General features: G+C 42.1%; 3 non-coding genes across 3 annotated transcripts; all 3 read left to right on the forward strand.

Moving 5' to 3' along the window:
* Nucleotides 1-1945: 1945 nt before the first annotated feature.
* Nucleotides 1946-2017, forward strand: TRNAE-UUC (transfer RNA glutamic acid (anticodon UUC)). Its single transcript has one exon. It is a non-coding gene; the product is annotated as a tRNA-Glu (tRNA).
* Nucleotides 2018-9128: 7111 nt separating this feature from the next.
* TRNAE-UUC (transfer RNA glutamic acid (anticodon UUC)) lies at nucleotides 9129-9200 on the forward strand. The gene has a single exon. It is a non-coding gene; the product is annotated as a tRNA-Glu (tRNA).
* A 3085-nt stretch (nucleotides 9201-12285) lies between these two features.
* Nucleotides 12286-12357, forward strand: TRNAE-UUC (transfer RNA glutamic acid (anticodon UUC)). Its single transcript has one exon. It is a non-coding gene; the product is annotated as a tRNA-Glu (tRNA).
* The last annotated feature ends 293 nt before the right edge of the window (nucleotides 12358-12650 follow it).

Below are 12650 nucleotides of genomic sequence, written 5' to 3' on the forward strand. Positions count from 1 at the left end.
GCAATTCGTAGCCATCTTGAAAGACAAATTGATTAATGAATCTCAATACGGTTTTACAAAGGGGCGTTCCTGTCTTACGAATTTACTAACTTTTTTCACTAAGGTGTTTGAGGAGGTAGATCATGGTAATGAATATGATATTGTGTATATGGACTTCAGTAAGGCTTTCGATAGACTTCCACATCAGAGGCTATTGAGGAAACTTAAGGCACACGGAATAGGAGGAGAATTTTTTTCCTGGGTAGAGGTGTGGTTGATAAATAGGTAGCAGAGAGTTTGCATAAATGGGGAGAAATCAGAATGGGGCACGTCACAAGCGGTGTTCCACAAGGGTCAGTGCTGGGCCCCTTGTTGTTCACAATCTACATAAACGACATAGATGAGGGAATAAATAGCGACATGAGCAAACTTGCTGATGACGCCAAAATAGGCCGTCCAGTTCATTCTAATGAGGACACTAGAGCACTCCAGGATGATTTGAATAGACTGATGCAATGGTCGGAGAAGTGGCAGATGCAGTTTAATATTGATAAATGCAAGTTCTAAACATTGGACAGGAAAATAACCATGCCTCATATAAACTAGATGATGTAGATCTTAATATTACTGTTTGCGAAAAGGATTTGGGAATTCTGGTTAGCGGTAATCTAAAACCAAGACAAAAGTGCATAAGTGTTCGTAATAAAGTGAACAGGATCCTTGGCTTCATAGCAAGAAGTATAAATAATAGAAGTCCTCAGGTTGTTCAACTTTATATATCTTTGGTTAGGCCTCATTTAGATTATGCTGCACAGTTCTGGTCACCGTATTACAGAATGGATATAAATGCACTGGAAAACGTACAAAGGAGGATGACAAAGTTGATCCCATGTATCAGAAATCTTCCCTATGAGGATAGACTGAGGACCCTGAATCTGCACTCTCTAGAAAGGCGTAGAATTAGGCGAAATATGACTGAGGTGTATAAATGGAAAACACTAATAAAAGGGATGCAAATAGCGTGCTAAAATTATCTAACATAGACAGGACTCGCAGCAATGGTTTTAAATTGGAAAAATTCAGATTCCGGAAGGATATAGGAAAGCATTGGTTTGGTAATAGAGTTGTGGATGAGTGGAGCAAACTCCCGAGTACAGTCATCGAAGCTAAGACAATGTGTAGTTTTAAAAACAGGTTGGATAAATACATGAGTGGGTGTGGGTGGGTGTGAGTTGGACCTAACTAGCTTGTGCTACTAGGTCGGATGCTGTGCTCCTCCTTTAAGTGACGTGTCTAACCTCACTAGGTCAGTGAGGTCAGACGGTCAGTGAGCTTAAGGTCACTAGGTCAGTGAGCTTGAGCCGGTAGGAGAATTGGACCTGCCTTGCATAGGCCAGTAGGCCTGTTGCAGTGTTCCTTATGTTATGTTCTTAATTGAAATCGTCTTTCATAATTACTCAAACTTTAAAAGCATTGCAAATTTTGCAATAAGAGTTGGGGAGGAGGTGAAGATAGCTTTGATTTGAGGCTTAATTAAGTGCGCAGATCTCTTCTGCGTTTTTCTTTCCGCCCACCTGGGACAGACCTCTTCGTGTCTTATTAAATAATCAGATAAAAGAAAAATGTGAAAACGTAAGTAGTGCTAATACTAAAGCAGGTCATCTTTATTCTTTTGTTCTACTATTCCTGCCTGGCAAGGCCCAGTAGGCATGTCGAAGTGAATTTTCTTTTTATGAGTAAAACATACCTAGCATGGACCAACAGGTCTATTGCAGATCTCTATTTTCATCTTATATGAACTGGATTATCATCATACTCAAAACTAAGCGCTTAACATGAATTGAAACCACAACACCTCACCCAGTTGCCAACCATGTTAGGAAAGTGGAAAATCTTACATTTGGAAGAGCGAGGGGAAAAACAAGTAACGCTTAACTTATACGGATTTGTCAACCCTTAACTTCATTCCCGCGTGGTCTAGTGGCTAGGGTACGTGGTTTTCACCCACGAGGTCCGGGTTCGATTCCCGGCACGGGAATACTTTATTTCTCGTCAGATCCCAATTGAAACAGACCATACTTCGTGTATGTTTTGGGTAACGTAAAATCAATTTTACTGATCTTTTGATCTACTGTAGTCTTTCCCTGCTATTTCTGCCTGCTACTCTAGCTTTTCAATCAGTCTCTTGTGTAGTACTGTCTCGAAAGCCTTTTTACAGTCCATGAAGATGCAGTCTACCAATCTCTCTATCCCCTGCCTTACTTATGTTACCTTAACGTAGAACGCCAGTAGGTTTGTGATGCAGGATTTCCCTTCCTGAAGCAGTGTTGGTTGTCACGTATGAGCCAGTTCCTTTCTAGGCGCTCCACAACTATTCTCCCGATAATCTTCTCCATAACTTTATATAATATAAATGTCAGCAACACTGGTCTATAGTTTAAGGCTCCCTGTCCGTCACCTCTCTTAAAAATAGAGACTACGTTTGCTGTCTTCCACACAGGAAATTGCACAGTTTCAATGGATTTATTGAAGATTGTTAGTGGCATGCATAGTGCATCTGCCCCCTCTCTCAGAACCCATGGAGAGATCTGTGCCCCCCGCTTTCCAAGTATCTAGTTCACCCAGCAGTTTCTTTACCTCCTCCTCGGTTGTCTGCAGTGTGTCCAGCACTTGCTTGTGGACCCTATTCCCTCGGTTTGCTGAAAGCCTCTCTCTCTCCACTGTGAATATTTCCCCGAATCTTGAGCTGAGCTTCTCACATACTTCCTGGTAGCCTTCTGTGAGCTCCCTTCCTTCCATCTTGAGCCTGATTACCTGGTCCTTGACTTTGTGTGTATATGTGTGTGTGTGTGTGTGTGTGTGTGTGTGTGTGTGTGTGTGTGTGTGTGTGTGTACTTATCTAATTATACTCACATAATTGTGGTTTCAGGGGTCGAGCCATAGCTCCTGGTTCCGCCTTTTCACAGATTGCCGCTAGGTAATCTTCCAGCTCCTGCACCCAACATCTTGCTCCTGGGGGATTTCAACTTAAGGCACCTAAAATGGAGGAATATAGCAAATAATATTGTTGCAGTAATAACACCAGGAGGCAGCTCTGATGAAAACTCACACTCACACGAGCTTTTAAATCTCTGCACGAAATTCAATTTAAACCAGCAAATAATAGAGCCTACTAGACTGGAGAATACACTAGACCTCATCTTCACTAACAATGATGATCTGATAAGAAATGTCACCATATCAAAAACAATATACTCAGATCACAACATAATTGAGGTTCAGACATGTATGCGTGGAGCCCCAGACCGACATAACGAGACTAGTCACGAGGAAGCATTCACCAAATTCAACTTCAATAACAAAAACATAAAGTGGGACCAAGTAAACCAAGTCCTAACCGATATAAGCTGGGAAGATATACTAAGCAACACAGACCCCAACTTATGCCTAGAACAGATTAACTTGGTGGCACTCGATGTATGCACAAGGTTTATTCCTCTAAGAAAAAGGAGGAGTAGATGTAAAATAGAAAGAGACAGGCGCTCCCTTTACAGGCGACGGAAAAGAATAACAGAGCGGCTAAAAGAGGTCAATATATCTGAAATGCGTAGGGAGACACTGGTCAGAGAAATAGCAAGCATCGACCTTAAGCTAAAGGAATCTTATAGGAGTCAGGAATCGCGGGAAGAACTAAAAGCCATAAATGAAATCGAAAGAAACCCAAAGTATTTCTTCTCCTATGCCAAATCAAAGTCGAGAACAACGTCCAGTATTGGGCCCCTACTTAAACAAGATGGGTCCTACACAGATGACAGCAAGGAAATGAGTGAGCTACTCAAGTCCCAATATGACTCAGTCTTTAGCAAGCCGCTAACCAGACTGAGAGTCGAAGATCAAAATGATTTTTTTATGAGAGAGCCACAAAATTTGGTTAACACAAGCCTATCCGATGTTATCCTGACGCCAAATGACTTCGAACAGGCGATAAATGACATGCCCATGCACTCTGCCCCAGGGCCAGAGTCATGGAACTCCGTGTTCATCAAGAACTGCAAGAAGCCCCTATCACGAGCCTTTTCCATCCTATGGAGAGGGAGCATGGACACGGGGGTCGTCCCACAGTTACTAAAAACAACAGACATAGCCCCACTCCACAAAGGGGCCAGTAAAGCAACAGCAAAGAACTACAGACCGATAGCACTAACATCCCATATCATAAAAATCTTTGAAAGGGTCCTAAGAAGCAAGATCACCACCCATCTAGAAACCCATCAGTTACACAACCCAGGGCAACATGGGTTTAGAACAGGTCGCTCCTGTCTGTCTCAACTATTGGATCACTACGACAAGGTCCTAAATGCACTAGAAGATAAAAAGAATGCAGATGTAATATATGCAGACTTTGCAAAAGCCTTCGACAAGTGTGACCATGGCGTAAGAGCGCACAAAATGCGTGCTAAAGGAATAACAGGAAAAGTCGGTCGATGGATCTATAATTTCCTCACTAACAGAACACAGAGAGTAGTCGTCAACAGAGTAAAGTCCGAGGCAGCTACGGTGAAAAGCTCTGTTCCACAAGGCACAGTACTCGCTCCCATCTTGTTCCTCATCCTCATATCCGACATAGACAAGGATGTCAGCCACAGCACCGTGTCTTCCTTTGCAGATGACACCCGAATCTGCATGACAGTGTCTTCCATTGCAGACACTGCAAGGCTCCAGACGGACATCAACCGAATCTTTCAGTGGGCTGCAGAAAACAATATGAAGTTCAACGATGAGAAATTTCAATTACTCAGATATGGTAAACACGAGGAAATTAAATCTTCATCAGAGTACAAAACAAATTCTGGCCACAAAATAGAGCGAAACACCAACGTCAAAGACCTGGGAGTGATCATGTCGGAGGATCTCACCTTCAAGGACCATAACATTGTATCAATCGCATCTGCTAGAAAAATGACAGGATGGATAATGAGAACCTTCAAAACTAGGGAGGCCTAGCCCATGATGACACTCTTCAGGTCACTTGTTCTATCTAGGCTGGAATATTGCTGCACACTAACAGCACCTTTCAAGGCAGGTGAAATTGCTGACCTAGAAAATGTACAGAGAACCTTCACGGCGCGCATAACGGAGATAAAACACCTCAATTACTGGGAGCGCTTGAGGTTCCCAAACCTGTATTCCCTGGAACGCAGGCGGGAGAGATACATGATTATATACACCTGGAAAATCCTAGAGGGACTAGTACCGAACTTGCACACGAAAATCACTCACTACGAAAGCAAAAGACTTGGCAGACGATGCAACATCCCCCCAATGAAAAGCAGGGGTGTCACTAGCACGTAAAGAGACCATACAATAAGTGTCAGGGGCCCGAGACTGTTCAACTGCCTCCCAGCATACATAAGGGGGATTACCAACAGATCCCTGACAGTCTTCAAGCTGGCACTGGACAAGCACCTAAAGTCGGTTCCTGACCAGCCGGGCTGTGGCTCGTACGTTGGTTTGCGTGCAGCCAGCAGCAACAGCCTGGTTGACCAGGCTCTGATCCACCAGGAGGCCTGGTCACAGACCGGGCCGCGGGGGCGTTGACCCCCGGAACTCTCTCCAGGTAAACTCCAGGTAGGTCCACTCTCTCTCCCCGCTCCCTGAGCCTTATCCTACCTCTTCTTAAACTTAAAGCTATGTATAGATCCTGCCTCCACTACCCCACTCTCCGGACTATTCCACTTCCTGACAACTCTATGACTGAAGAAATACTTCCTAACATCTCCGAGACTCACCCGAATCTTCAATTTCCAATTGTGACCCCTTGTTGCTGTGTCCCATCTCTGGAGCATGTCTCTGTCCACCTTGTCAATTCTTCTCAGTATTTTGTATATGTTCTTCTCTCTCTCCAGGCCTCCAGTGCTGTCAAGTCGATTTCCCTTAACCTCTCCTCGTAAGACACGCTCCTTAGCTCCGAGACTAGTCTCGTTGCAAACTTTTGCACTTTCTTGATGTGCTTGACTAGGTGTGGGTTCCGGATTGGTGCTGCATACGCTAGTATGGACCTGACGTATACTGTGCACAGAGTCCTACACGATTAATTTGTGAGGTGTCGGAACGTTGTTTTTAGATTTCGTAATCGGCCAAATAATGCAGCAGTTATTTGGTTGATGTGTGCTTCAGATGTGCTCAGTGGGGTTAAACTCTAGGAACCAGTGGTTGGACCTGGCTTGCAGCCTGTCCAGATCCCTTTGTAGTACTGCCTGATCCTCATCCGACTGAATTCTCCTCATTAGTTTCACATCGTCTGCAAACAGTGACAGTTCTAAGTCTGTCCCTTCCGTCGTGTCATTCATAAATACCAGAAACAGCACGGGTCCTAGGAATGATCCCTGTGCCCTATGGAACCCCTCTCGTCACTTGCGCCCACTCTGACACCTCGTCACGTACCGTGATGCGTTGTTGCCTTCCTGTCAGTTATTCTCTAATCCATTGCAGTGCCTTCCCTGTTATACCTGCCTGGTCCAGCTTTTGCACTAATCTCTTGTGTGGATCTGTGTCAAAAGCCTTCTCTTACCTTACTGCCATCACCTTGTCATAGAACTCCAGCAGGTTTGTGACACAGGATTTCCCTTCCCTGAAACCATGCTGGTTGTCTTGAATAAGCTCATTTCTTTTTAGGTGCTCCACCACTCTTCTCCTGATAATCTTCTCCATGACTATGCATACTATACTTGTCGGTGACACCGGTCGGCAGTTTAATGCTGCATGCCTGTCTCATGGGACTACATTTGCTGTCTTTCACACCTGAGGTAGTTGCCCTGTTTCGACAGATGTTTTGATGACTGTTAGTAGTACACAGAGCACCTTTGCTCCTTCACGATCCACAGAGATGTACGACCCTATCGCCTTTGAGGTATCTAGTTCACTTAGCAGCCTCACCTCCTCGGTTATAAGTACTGTGTCCAGCACTTGATGGTGTACTCGCCCCCCCCCACCCTTCGCTCCAGTTTCCTAGAGTCCTTTCTGTCTCCACTGTAAATAATTAAATCTCTTGTTGAGCTCTTCACACACTTCTCGGTCGTGACTGTACAGCGGCTTTGAGTCAGACTCGGCTATCGCTGCTATGTTATTTTCGTATTGTCGCTGGGCCTCCCCCTTTATCTGTACATATTCATACCTAGCACTTCGACTAAACTTTTTATTTTCCTGAGTCCTTTGCCTTCTATCCTTCTTTCATTCTCTAGCACACTTAGTTTTGGCCTCCACTACAACTCTGGGTGAACCAAGGGCTCGTCTTGGCTCGTCTTGTATAATGAATCAGATATCATTCAAGTGAAATTTGACTGGCTATGAAGAATCATGAAAATCTTACAAACAATGCGGCCAGGTAGCTACAGCACTTAGAAGTATCTCGCATCTGCTCGACAGCAAAGGCTGCAAGACTTGTCCCTCGCCTTTCCTGGGCAAATCTATCATTTCAGCAGAACTTTCAATGCTAAAAGGAAGTGGATGGCCTTACTGAGAAGTGAGCTTGTACACAAGACGGGCAGCAAACAGGAACTACACTCTGGTGACTGTACCCTTCTCAAGAACATCATTTCATCTGAGATCATTTATTCCCAGGATGACCTGAGCCTGGAACGTGTTCGTAGAGCATAATGACATCAGTGAAATAAAGTCAGTTGACCCATTAAAATCACTCACCCACGGATGGTTCTAACATCATCCTGTTCCCAGTTTGTATGTCTCCTAACAATAAAATGGCTTTAAAATGAGCTGATGTAGGTAACAGTTCTTAGCTTCTAAATAACGTTAGGAACCCTTAACCTAACTTTGTAAAACCCTGTGTAAAATAAAATAAAAGAAGGGTTATTAGGGAGCCGGTGACTTCTTATGCATTAATCAGAGTACTTGTTTAATAACCATATCTGTTTTACTTGGATTCTCTTAAATTATTATTTACAAGTCAGCTCACAACTGACGAAATGTGATTCAAGCCGGAGATGAAGTATTGGACATGTTTCCTTACATCTGTTGTTCCTATTCCCTTAGCAGTAAATAGGTACCTGGGTAGTAGTCGAGTGTCGGGAGTAACATACTGAAAAAGAGAACCACAGAACGCTAATGGAAGCAAGTTCATTTAGGTAGAGGTATACATAAGTAAAATTATCATACATAGTAACATATCTATAAATTACCTTGGATAATACACAAAAAAGGTGAAAGTGACCAGGTAGACCTATTTCCATTGGTGTCATTTTAAAGCCTAACTTTAAGTTCGGTTGATAACGCACTCAGCTCATATATTAGTGTCCATGGTTAGATCCCCGACCTGGTAGAAACATTGGGCACGTTTCCTTAACACCCGCTCCCTCTCTTAAGTAGGTTCCTGGGTGTTAGGTGACTGTTGTGGGTGGTATCCTTAGATAGTGTTGGACTTTGAGATGAGTTGAGTTAGATAACACCTCTTAACCTGTAAAATTCATAAGAGTAAAAATGAAAAAGTCACAGTAAAAATCAGTCATGAGTAAACATTAAAAATTAATGCAGCTAAGTAAGTCAACACAGATACTGGAATTTTTGAGTTAACCCTAGATCACTAACGCTCACTCATAGCCTAAATAAAATCATCTTATACTATTACAATTAAAATTTTAGAAATTTTAATAACACTGCAAATTTTGCAATAGGAGTTGTGGTGGAGGAGAAAACTGCTTTGTTATGAGGCTAAAATGTGCAGATCTCTTTTGAGCCATTTCTTTCCGCCCGCGTGTGACTGACCTGTTCGTGTCTTAGATAATCAAATAAAAAAAAGTGAAAAGATAATTGTTTTTTTTCACGTTATTAGTTCTACTTACAAGAAGAGCTAATGCTAAAGCAGTTCTCCTTTATTCTTATGTTTGAGTTAGATCGCCTAGTAGGGGCCAGTAGGCCTACTGCGGTGTCTATTTTTCCTTATATGCTTATGAGTAATACTGACCTAACTTGGACCAAAAGAGGTATTACAGTATTTTTATCTTCTTTCATAAAGGGGAGTCACAACTCCAAGCTGCAAACCGTGTTAAGAAGTTGAAAAATCTTAGAATGGGAGGAAATAAGGGGTAAAACAAGTAAAAAGGAATTTATAGAGTCTTGTCATCCCTACACTTCATTCCCGTGTGGTCTAGTGGCTAGGATACGTGGCTTTCACCCACGAGGTCCGGGTTCGATTCCCGGCACGGGAATTTATTGGGCTATCTAAGGATAAATTTATTGATTGCACCTTTGATGTATATCTAAAATACAGGGGCACTGGAACCATTGTACGAATATATGCTACCAAAAAAAATATTTAAAAATTTTCTAAATACATATTAGTAGTAGTAGTAGTACTAGTAGTAATATTAGTAGTAGTAGTTCTTTATAAATGGTACATAGATCACATATTAGGACTCGCATGCTTATCAGCGAGTGACCACGATAGTACCATTGTATACACACCTCAGTGTATCTGTTCTCTCCTAGGCTGTTAGCAACATCGTCATGACGCACCGTGAGGAAATTCACTCATTTCATGGTATCATCTCGGAGACGACGTAAATGAATCTGGCAACTTTCCTGGCGACAACTCTGCAGGAGAAACTGTCCAACCTCCTCAATACTATTGAATCTGGTCTTTATAGCCATCTGCTTTGACAATGTCGAGGCCGACAAGATCATCACCAAATCGGTAATGTTCACAAAGCCTGTAACTTCGAAGTGACTCCTTCCACTGTGATGAGGGTCAGGAAATCGGTGTTCGTAAAGAAACTGGATCGCGACGTCATAAGTTTGTCAAAAGGCGACCTGAAACGAGTTACTGAAGATCAAAATGACTGGGTCACCGTCGATATCATCACTTAAATTCCAACTGCCTCCTCTTAGGTCTAGGTTACCTTCGCCGAAATCTCTATGGAATCACAAGCACTCAGTGCATCCCATATTACAACAGTAATTTGAGGAACATGGAACCAGAGCCATTCCACTCCTTTACATATACCTACCTACCCAAGGACTGCCCTTGGAAGGAAACGAAATTCTGCTGTGACAGAACACACGCATAAAGACTGCACCTCTACCTCTTACCAAAATGTCTCAACTGAAAGAATAATCATCACACTCTTACAGCCATGTGCTCTTTCAGGAAGAAAATCGCAAACCTGGAAAAACTTTAGACCTCTATTGACGATATAATTATTAGATTTCAAACTGCCACTCACGATTTACCAAGTTACATAACAGCCTAATTCTGTTAAAAGCTTTATTCCAACACTTCCTGATGGCGCTTCCGCCAGGATCATGTATCTCATGATCTCGTGACCTTCAACTCCACAATGAATGAATTCTTCCTCCTCAGTAATTTTACTGCCTTCAATTTTCATGTCACTGCATAAACGACATAGATGAGGGAATAAATAGCGACATAAGCAAATTTGCTGATGACACCAAAATAGGCCGTCCAATTCATTCTAATGAGGACATTAGAGCACTCCAGGAAGATTTGAATAGACTGACGCAATGGTCGGAGACGTGGCAGGTGCAGTTTAATATTGACAAATGCAAAGTTCTAAATGTTGGACAGTTAAATAACCATGCCACATATAAACTAAATAATGTAGATCTTAATACTACCGATTGCAAAAAGGGTTTAGAAGTTCTGGTTAGCAGTAACCTAAAACCAAGACAACAGTGCATTAGTGTTCGCAATAAAGCTAACAGAACTCTTGGCTTCATATCTAGAAGTATAAATAATAGAAGTCCTCAGGTTGTTCTTCAACTCTATATATCCTTGGTTAGGCCTCATTTAGACTATGCTGCTCAGTTCTGGTCACCGTATTACAGAATGGATATAAATGCTCTGGAAAACGTACAAAGGAAGATGACAAAGATGATCCCATGTATCAGAAATCTTCCCTATGAGGATAGACTGAGGGCCCTGAATCTGCACTCTCTCGAAAGGCGTAGAATTAGGGGGGATATGATCGAGGTGTATAAATGGAAAACAGGAATAAATAAAGGGGATGTAAATAGTGTACTGAAAATTTCCAGCCAAGACAGGACTCGCAGCAATGGTTTCAAGTTGGAAAAATTCAGATTCAGGAAGGATATAGAAAAGCACTGGTTTGGTAATAGAGTTGTGGATGAGTGGAACAAGCTCCAGAGTACAGTTATTGAGGCTTAAACGTTGTGTAATTTTAAAAATAGGTTAGATAAATACATGAGTGGGTGTGAGTTGGACTTGACTAGCTTGTGCTGCTGGGTCTGGTACAGTGCTCCATCCTTGAGTGGGGGATGACCAGACTGGGTGGGTTATTGGGATAATCCGGGGGGGGGGACATGGACCTGCTCCGCATGGGTCAGTAGGCCTGTTGCCGTGTTCTTTCTTATGTTCTAACCGCCCAGTTCATTTTTGAACTACCAGCTGCCCAAGCAAACTCGCCAGCCCAGTCTGCCACCACCGTCGCACCCACTGCAACTTTCCCAAATGAAGACTTTCACACCTGGTGAAGTAATTGAAGTCGAAGCCTCACCTGTTCATTTCTCGGGACACGAAATGAACAGGCTCCTATTTAGTAAGCATTAAATAAGCACTAATTTTCAGTGTTAATAATCCAAGTAAAATCACCTTTACCATTACACAACTTTTGCAATAAGAGTTGAGGTGGAGGTGAAGATAGTTTTGTTCTGAAGCTAAAGTGTGCAGATCTCTTGTGTACATTTTCTTTCTGCCCATGTGGGACTCACCTCTCCGTATATTATATAATCAGATACGTTGATAAATTAGGTACATGTGCAACACTTGGATATCTTTTTTGAGGATAAATGTAATACCAACTCCGACTGCTGCACCTCTCCTGCCTACCCTATATGTTTTATTCCTCAATAAAGATACCCAAGTGTTGCACATGTGTCTAATTTATCAGCGTGTCGGTTCTCTGAATCATTTTTCTGCATAATCAGATACACAAAAACACGTGAAATGTTAAGCGGAGCTATTACTAAAGCAGTTCCCCTTTATTCCTATGTTTTGTTTGAGTTAAACCTGCCTAGAAAGGACCATTAGGCATGTAACAGTTAGCCATTTTTCTTTAATTCATGTGAAAGACTTACCTAGCATGGAACAAAAGGGGGTGGTGAAGATCTATACTCTGATGTTCTTACATAAGCTAGAATCACAACCTTTTACTACAAACCATGTTAGAGAAGCTGGAAGATATTAGAATGAGAGGAGTAGAGGGGGAAAAAAAAGTAAAGATGAACTTATAGGTTATTGTTATTTCTGAACTCCAGTCCCGTGTGGTCTAGTGGCTAGGATACGTGGCTTTCACCCACGAGGTCCGGGTTCGATTCCCGGCACGGGAATGTTTTTTTTTTTTTCTTTTTTTCTTCTTTGGACCCTCAGTGGAAATATTCCACACCGTTAATTTATTAGGTACTTTAAGGATAATTCAACATACTGCACTTTTAATGTATATCTAAAATATCTACTGACACAGGAACCATTGTACGACTATTTAATGCTGCCAATAAAATACTTGTAAAATTTCCTAAATATATTATTATTATTATTATTATTATTATTATTATTATTATTATTATTATTATTATTATTAATGGTAGCAGTATAACAGTACACCTTTCGTGTGATGAATGGT

The sequence above is a fragment of the Cherax quadricarinatus genome, chromosome 16, assembly GCF_038502225.1.
Source record: "Cherax quadricarinatus isolate ZL_2023a chromosome 16, ASM3850222v1, whole genome shotgun sequence".
Taxonomy (NCBI): domain Eukaryota; kingdom Metazoa; phylum Arthropoda; class Malacostraca; order Decapoda; family Parastacidae; genus Cherax; species Cherax quadricarinatus.